A 9228-nucleotide genomic window follows, 5' to 3' on the forward strand; every position below is an offset into this window, starting at 1 on the left:
TTTTTTCCATGAGGCTTGTTTGCGCGAGATGTTTCAACAAACTACAGCAGCTAAACCGCTTGTTCAGCTTGATCAATCCAGACAGGAGGACGTTCGTGAGACTCGTTCCTCTCCATGGTCGTGGTTCTCTGCCGGAAAACGGTGGAATGCTCCCCCCGGTTTGGGAGCGAGTTACTGCCCCGAGCGAGGGAGTTCAAGTATCTTGCGGTCTTGTTCATGACGGGACGTGACGGGAAAATGGAGTGTGAGATGGATCGGTGGTACTGCCCTGCGTGTCGATCGGTCCGAGCATCTGATTAGGATGCCCCCCACCCCGGGCGCCTCCATTTGTTGAGGTGTTGTGGGCACGTCCAACTGGGAGGAGACCCCAAAGCAGACCCTGGAGGAACTACATAGCTTATCTAGCCTGGGAACGCCTCGGGATCCCAGAGGAGAAGCTGGAATGTGTCTGTGGTTAGAAAGACGTCTGGATTGATAAGCACAAGAGAATTTGACATTTTGAAATTAAATGCCAGAAACATCTCGCTAAAGCAAAGCGGGCCATGACTTAAAGGTCCAGCGTGTTGCATATGTATAAGCCTTTTATATCTATAACACAAGCTTTCCTTTCCTGTTTCTTTGTGTTTCACTTCCAGTGTTCATTCTAAGAAGGAGAGAGTGAGATGAAGGGATTGCAATCAGCAGCTACACCTCTAGATGTCACTCTATCCAACACGCTGCTCCAAGCGAAGGGGACGTGACAGTCATCAGAGAATACCTTCCATCACAGGTGATGTTACTGTCAGGTGTAAATCCGGATGTGCAGAATGGTGAATTCAGGGTGGGCCATTTAATCCAGCATGTTGATATATATTTACTGTTTACACCACAGCGGAGATGTTTGAAACTACTGCAAACCCAACACTTCCTACAGCTGCTGTTTCACATTAAAAGCCTGAAAACTGTCAAAAACAAGACGGCTGTTATTGTGAAGAAGCCACTGGAAAAGCAACGAATTCGTCACAGAGGTTAGTGCTGAAAAAACGTGATTACAAGACAGGACATCATCAGCTTGTCCATGTTATGACAGCAGATCAGTTTAAAACATCTCAGGGAACGTTTGATTTTCATTATTTAATGATTTTTTTGTTGACGTCAGCATCATATTTGAACTCCAACATGATTCATGTTAAATTACTTGCATCTTTGGGTCAAACAGGGTTTCCCCTCTGTTCATGACTCGTACAGCATTGCTGGACTACTTGTCAGTTTGGTTTGTGCCAAAGAGAAACTGAACTGAGTGAAAAGAATCAAACAATGATAGCGTGTAGAAACACTGAATTAATACGTTATGAAAGAAAAAAAGATGTAGGGAACTGGATAAGAAGCAAGACAAAGAGACACCAGAAAGAAATTAGACAGACAGACAGGCTATCAGGTTGGATAGGGGGATCAGTGTTGTGACTTTGTTTCCATGTGCTGTTGGTCCCGAGAGGGGGGAAAAAAAAACCTCTGTGCTGTTGTCTTTTATTTCAAACATGTTCAGAAACAATAGAGGTCTGTCTGTCCACGAGGCCTGTTTTCATTCTCTGCTCATTCTGGACAAGAGCTGCACTTCAGAGAAGAGACAGAACTTCAGGAAGGAGGAAGAGACGAATGCAGGATCTCATTTATCCTCATGTGTCTCTCATGTTATACAATAAAAGGCATTAAAGGACCACTTTGCATTTTACCCGTACCCGTCCTGCAAGCCAGTACCAAACACGACGACGGATACGCTTTTTTTAAGTATTGGTGAATACAGATTCGGTTTTGCATTTTTACAATCTACATACATGCAATGGTGTGTCTGCATGGTCTTTTCAGCTCAGCCACACTTGTGTCTACTTTAGCGTGTGTTTACGTGTGGGTAAACTGTCCCTGTCGGCTGTGTAAGACTGTGAATATACATGACTGCAGCCTCTGTACGTCTCTACATTGCACGCACTATATGGATGTGCATATATGGTTGCATGTGGGTAGATGACAGAATTCTGTGCACACCACATCAGTGTTAGCAGTATGTGCGTGTGGTTTCCTCCACCTCACCGCTGCCTCCTCCACTCAGCCTCACCGCTCCTCTGTTTTCTCTGTGTGTCTCTCTGACATCGTTAACATCATTACAGCTTGTTTTACAGGATGGGTTTTTATCACTAACTGTCAACTGATTACTGGACACTTTGAAGATGCTTTAAGTCACTTGAAAATGAGCTGACAGGAGCCTCGGGCAGTAATATGGTAGTAGTGTATATGTATATGTACATGTATGCACGTATTGTCCGGTGTGCATCAACTCTAGAAAAGCTCTCCAGTTTCCAAAAGTTGAATGATGTGAATTTGTGCTATGGACATCAGTCAGTAGACTTTGGTGCACGGCACACTCCCTATTGGGTCAGATTTGTTTCAAGTTAATGTGTTAAGTTAATGAATTGCCAACGTTAAGCGGTGTCAGACCACGACAGGTTGATTCAAACGCCTTCAGTCTGGCCGCTCTTCTTGGGGATTCATACATGCACGGGCGACAAAGCCATAGAAGCTCGACTCGAATGTTGAATGCAACAGCATCAACCATTTGCAAAACCAAATGAAGCTTTTCCTATTCAAAAGACCAATTTAAGATTTGTTGGTTGAAGTTCAAAGTGACAACGTGTCCTTTTCGTGTTTTTCTCTTGAAGGATGCTGGAAAGTCTTGACCGAGGAAACCTGGAAACCTCTCCTCTCTTGATCCTTGTGCAAGGCATAAGATAATAAGAGGAGAGGAAATCCTGGCAAAGAGAAGGAAAGATGAAAAGAAGAGGGAAGGGAAGATGGAGAATGATTAACATAGCTGCCAGACTTGCCAGGGGTAAGTCCGAAAATCTGTCGTTTTTTCAGGGGAATTCAAGGAAAAGTAGGGAACTTTGCAAATGAGTCACAAAACAGAAATAAGGTGGAATGTGTTTAATAAACTTGTTTCATGCATTCATTTTGTTAGATTGTTTCCAGATGGAAAAAAAATCAACAATGACCAACTGGAATGAAATCATATTTTTAGGAAAATAAAAACAAGTCATGGAAAACTCTCTTCCTTCATCTCTATCTGTTAACACCTTCTTCTCCTAACTTTCCTCTCACTCTTTCCTGTCAGACAGAAAAAAGCAGAAATACTTTTTTTTGGGGAGGAAGGAGGAAGAGGAGAGGTGGAAAGTCCCACATGTCCATCTGTCTGACTGTCTGACTCACACTGCTATCATACAGATGAGACACAAGTCAGGTGATACACGTGGTCGGTCAAATATTAAAAGATACAAACTCAAATGAGGCACCTGTAGAAGGCAACATACTGTTGTTTTTTATGTTTCAACATGAACCATGCACCGGGTTATCCAGTTCAACTAGCAAATATATATCTACCCTTGGTTCTGTCATTCACTTACATGCCTTCTCCCACCGCCGCTATGCTGACGACACCCAACTATTCACGTCATTCCGCTGACCTGACACACCGCCGCTTACCTGGCAAATATAAGTGTCAAAGCACCACCTAAGGCTGAATCCAGCCAATACCGAGCTTCACATATGTGCTGAGACCTGTCCAGCAACTGTGGTGATGATGACTTGGACAGTGTTAAACCTGGATGTGGACAAGCTGTTGTTGTGAACAAGTAGTAGTCAGCTCCATAGTTTCCTTCTGTGCAACATCAGAGGTATTTGCCCTCCTTCATCTCTAGGGAGACCGTCCAGATGCTCATGACTTATACACTGCAACTCCCTCTGAGCCGGAGCCCATGCATCAGCCACCAGGAGGCTAGTGCTCTAGTTTTCTTCTGTTGACTGCAATTCCTTAATTCTACCGGGTATGGCTGCAACACAGGTGCCACAGCAGATCTAGCCCATTATAGATGATGTTTGTGATCCCACCAGGAGCATCCAGCTCTCCACTCTGCTTCTGAAATGCTGCTGGTGGGATATGAAGCTGCATGGAGAACAGGCCAGCCAAAGAACACAGCTGTGCCTGGAGAAATTTAAGGGTGACTCCCTCAGATACAGCTCAGATCCAGTTCAAGTCTCTGGTGCTACAGGGCAGCGAAGGGACCCATGGTCAAACCTTAAAGTCAGGACAGCAGTGTCAACGGCCATTAAAATCAGACCACTAAATAAATAAATCATGGTACTGTAGCACTGAATCCATTTTTGCATGGATTTTGAAGGAACGTCTTGTAGGCGTCATTTCAGAACATTAAATTGCAAGCGTGTAATATAATGTATTGGACTGAAGCACTTATTAGTAGTTAGTAATTTACCCTTGAATACAGTTTTAACAGTAAGACACTCTGTTCACATTCTGCATATTCTGAAACTGCAACAAAACCTCTTTAAAGGAAAAAGTTACTTTAACACTTGAGCCTTTTTACTCAGAAACTTCTCTTTTTTCAGCGTGTGGGATTTTTTTTTTTAAATCAACCACACGTTTCTCTTTAGATACGTTTTCACGATAAATAAACTTTCCACGTCAGAAAATATGACAGCTGCACCTCAGTGTTTGATAGGCATCAGTTATGTGAAGCGGAAAAGATGATTCGCTGCTTTGTTCATAACACGCCCCTTCTGTGGAAAGGTGCAGCAGTTGTGGGAGTTTTTTGAAGTAAAAAGAAAATGTGTACTTCATCCTCACATTTTTTTAAATATATTTATAGTACTGTATGAATTCAGTTATATAGTTTTGAATATATCATTTTTACCATCATCTGAAACATCTGTTAGAAGTGATCAGCTTTTATTTTGAGTCGTTCAGATTTCTTGTAAGTTGCTTTGTCATTTGCAACCACCCACACACACACACACACACACACACACACACACACACACACGTGTTCATGCTTCACCGTATGTTCTGTGCATGTGTGCAGACTTGTTTTGTGTTTTTAGATGTGTGTCTGTGTTACGTGTGAGTGTCTGTGTGTAGATCAGGTTCTGGGTGTGTTCCTCTGTTTTTGAGTGTGCGTGTGTGTGTGTGTGTGTGTGTGTGTGTGTGTGTGTGTGTGTGTGTGTGTGTGTGTGTGTGTGTGTGTACAGACATGTGTTTGTCTGTGGTTTTTCTGACTGTGTGGGCTTCACTCTGCTGTAAGTAAGTGATTGTTGCACATGATCTATGACAGCTCTCTCTCTCTCTCTCTCTCCCTCTCTCTCTCTCTCTCTCTCTCATTAAGGGTGCATTCGTTTCAGGTAGTCTCTAATTTTGGTTACGCTTTTACTTACCAGCTCCGACCCAACCAGAATATTTTCTCCTGTTTCCTCAACAAAACCAGTGATAGAGCGCTTGGTTCTGACTCCATTACTCCTAATTTGCAAAAAAATATAAGCACGTCTGCATCGATGTGGATTTAACGCCCACACACCTACGAATGTGAGTTCTGTGGTTATTTCCAAAGGAAAAGTAATAAGTTGCCTCACCTCAAACAGACAATTGATTGCCTTTGATGTGTAATTTCAGGGAGTGTCAGTGTGACCCAATCAGAATTATTTTTGATTAAGGAACTGGACTTGTTGGTCAAAGCACAGGCTTTTAACAAATGGAAAAAAGAGAAACACATGTTTTAATTTATTGTTATTGAATGTAAATATTGCAGAAAGATTTTGATTGGACGCCATGCTGACCACGTTTATGTCGGAGAAAGGCGAGGGAGTCCCAAAGTCTGCCAGTAAAGTTTGTATCGTTACAGTATGCCGCTTCGCTTTATCTCGTGTAGTGCATCGAGGTAGACGACCCAAACGCCAAATTCCAAGACATGTTTCAAACACTGAGCAATAGCAGCACAGAGCACCGTGTACAGTGCAGCTGTAATCAATGCGAAGAGAAAGAGGAATGACGTGATCGGCCTTTTTTGGACTTTCCTGAACACAAGACAAGTCCGTATCATACATGGTGCTTTGAATGCAGATGTTTGAACCTGATATTAGATTTGAACTTTGGATTTTCTTTCTTTGTAATTTAGGGAGTTGCCCATAATTAATATCCTGGAACCATCATGATGCAGTATGTTAGAAGGGACGGCAATGTCTGTACTTCTGTAGGAAGTTAAATGATTTTTCAACACTTGCTGAATCTTCTCTCACTTTTTCTGTGGTTGCTTGGTATGATAACCTGAACATCATGGAGCAGCAACTATTCTGAGTCATACTTAATGCATCTACAGTGTAAGGCCTTTCCCAATTCATCATGAGTCTACAAACAAAGAATCTTGCAACATATCCGTTGTGTCTTGGGAGTCAGTGTCCCCCTAACAATTCATGATATAAAACCTCAAGACAGATGCTTGACCCCGTGTAACCCCACATGTGGCATGCTAGAATAGAAAAATTCCTCTCAGTATTCAACGCCCATTGTCAAACCCTCGAACAGACCCAACGCGATGAGGCTACAATCATGCTGATATTCTGGAGGGATTGCTACCTGCACAGTGTGTGGTATGTTTCTGTCTGTGTGCGTCAGCCCGTCTGTCTCTCTGTCTGTATGTATCTGTTTGTAACAGCAACAGACACCTACTCAGGGTGTGTTAATGTGTGTGTTGTACTCTGTCTGTTCTTGCTCGTTCCATGTCGATCTACTGCATGTGTGTGTTTGGAGGCCGGGGAGCAGGTTATTAGTTCTGAAATCCCTCTTGCTTTCGATTGTGTCTGTCTGAGCATGACTCATCCTTCAGCTAATCACTGTGGCATTAACTGTGATTAGTCCTCATTGTTGCCCAGGTTGGGTAACAGACGGTGGTTTTGATAGGGAAAGGAGAGGCATCGAGCCAGACAGTCATTGAGGTCACAGGAAAATGCAGTTTTTAACCTCGTCTGACTCGCATCTTAAGGTTTCCCAATAAGACTGCAGACTCAGCCCATTGCCCAAAAGACGCTCAGATGATGGGTGTCAAAAACACAAAGGTTGAATCGAAACCTAACCCTAACGAAGAAATCTATTTTTGAACAACTAAAGATACTCTTAATTGTTTTCTGTGTCTATTTAGTGCATCACCCGTCTTCCTGTGGTTATGTTTTGATAGTAAATATATATATTCCAGAAACAGCTTTTTGTGTGTCAGGTGAGGCCTTGACTAGCTCCTTGGGAATTTAATAAAAGACATAAAAAAGCGAGAAATGGTTGATGTTTTTAAAAACATGAGAAACTGTGTTGTACTGCAGTTGTCCATTGATGTAGAGTGAAGAGAATGGAAAAAAACAAACATTTGCTTGTCTTTTCTTTCTCTGAATGAAATTTATTTAAGATTCCCATGAAAAGAACAAAACCAATAATAAATTGCTCCTAACAACTATTGTATGTGTGTATCAAAGTCTAATATATCTTCTGTCTCTGTTCCATCAAACTCTATTATCGTTTAAAAACTATTAAAAACACATCAGTGAGCCACACTGGTGCACTTGGTGACATATTCCTTCATTACCATCAAACCACACTGCGGTTTATTTGAATTCAGTCCCGTACACGCTGTCCTCCTGCCACAAACACTCACTGGAGCATAAAATGTGGATTAATAATGATATATTATATAACTCCACACAAACATGGCGTGATGTCTTGATGGGACATTAAAGTCAGGTTAGGGTGGACGACCCAGGAGGCAGAAGCAACAGTCGACACTGACTTCAGTTAAGGGTAAGCAAGCTTTATTTTGAAAGTCTACCACGACGTTGCATAATAATTAATACTAACTTGACCCAAAGTTACATATTAATTCTTGCACATGCAAAGCAGCGTCCAGTTTGAAGAGAACATGTTGGTAGGTTGTTTTTTGTGTTGGTGCAGGACACAAATCCATATAACATGCACACAATCAGAATCTAATCATCTGCACTTTACTGTTTTTCATTCACCTGTGCATGGTTGTACTAAACGAACACAGTTTTATGCCCCTGTATATTGAGTACTGTATGTGGAGTGACTGACAATAAATTCTACCCAGACCTTGACCTAATGATGATTTGTGAGTGGCCCTAACAGCCATTTATCCAGACCACTGAGAGTGCAGCAAGCCGTGACGGGTGCTGAACGAGGTTAAATGAGTGTAAACTGGACACAGGTGTGCAGATCTTTAAAAGAAAGTGTGTCCAAATGTTGGATTCTCGATTGAATAAAACATCAGAAGTAAACTTTGCCCTGAGTTGACAGATTTTAAACACAGAAAGGATTACAGGCATAAAACTCCTGGATGAAGATGAGCAGTGATGCATGAGTTACTCAAAGGTTTGTTTGTGTTCTTGGATGGATGCTGTTTAGTCTCTTATAGCAACAGCAGGGATTTCATTGGATGACGAAGGGGGAATGTGCCCGAGCTGATTAACTCCACCACCGTAATGCAGCTTCCACACCCAAACACTGAGCAGGATTCACCTAAGCGCGGCTCAGGATTGTGCGGGGGTGTTTTGTTTCTGTGTCTGGTCTTTTTTTTTTTTTAAATTGCATCCACCCACATCTGATGTTATTTTGTTCGTTTAGAGTTAAAACGTCAGTCACATCATATCCATTCATTGTTTCACATTACACAGAAGAATTGCATTAACAAGAAAGAACACGATGGACTGAATATTTCACTTCACAACACAAAAGGACGACGACCTCAAAAGTCTCAACAAAGACTGATGATAATCAAATGCATAGATTTATTATTTTGTCTAGCTCCTGTGGCTGTCAGTCACATTCCTAAAAGTGAAACTGATTCAATGAGGACATTGTTTAAGTTTGTTGGCTTGTTTTTTAATCTGAGCATGAAAAGCCTTTCCTGACGTTAATCTGTGACTAAATAACCTCGACTCGCTTTTTTCTTTCTTTTCTTTATGTTTTAGTCTTGACAGGCAAATGGAACCGACTCAGACGTCCTCATGTAACCAAAGTGTGGAGTCCCAGCATGATAGTCTGTCTTTCAACACAATTACTGAGTCCTTGACGTGCCCGTCCTCTGAGGGGCACGTCTTCTGAGGTGCACGTTATTAAAATCCATAAATTCATTGACAAAATGTTCAACTCATAAACAGGCTGATGATCGGTGTGTGTGTGTCTCAGTGTCTACTGCATGAAAAGGGAAGAGTGATCAGACGATGAACTCCACCTGTGTGAATCACACTCACGTGTTCCTCTGATTAAAGGTGATTAAAGGAGCGTCCACGATGACTGAGATTGAGACACTTAAAAATACAAATCACACACTTTAGTGACGCTGAACTTAG

General features: G+C 42.0%; 1 long non-coding RNA gene across 1 annotated transcript; it reads left to right on the forward strand.

Annotated features, from left to right (window-relative positions):
• Positions 1-708: 708 nt before the first annotated feature.
• On the forward strand, positions 709-2846 carry LOC113747484 (uncharacterized). The gene is made up of 3 exons (XR_003463654.1): positions 709-769; positions 872-1007; positions 2694-2846. It is a non-coding gene; the product is annotated as an uncharacterized LOC113747484 (long non-coding RNA).
• The last annotated feature ends 6382 nt before the right edge of the window (positions 2847-9228 follow it).

This window comes from Larimichthys crocea, chromosome XIII (genome assembly GCF_000972845.2).
Source record: "Larimichthys crocea isolate SSNF chromosome XIII, L_crocea_2.0, whole genome shotgun sequence".
NCBI classification, from domain to species: Eukaryota; Metazoa; Chordata; class Actinopteri; family Sciaenidae; genus Larimichthys; species Larimichthys crocea.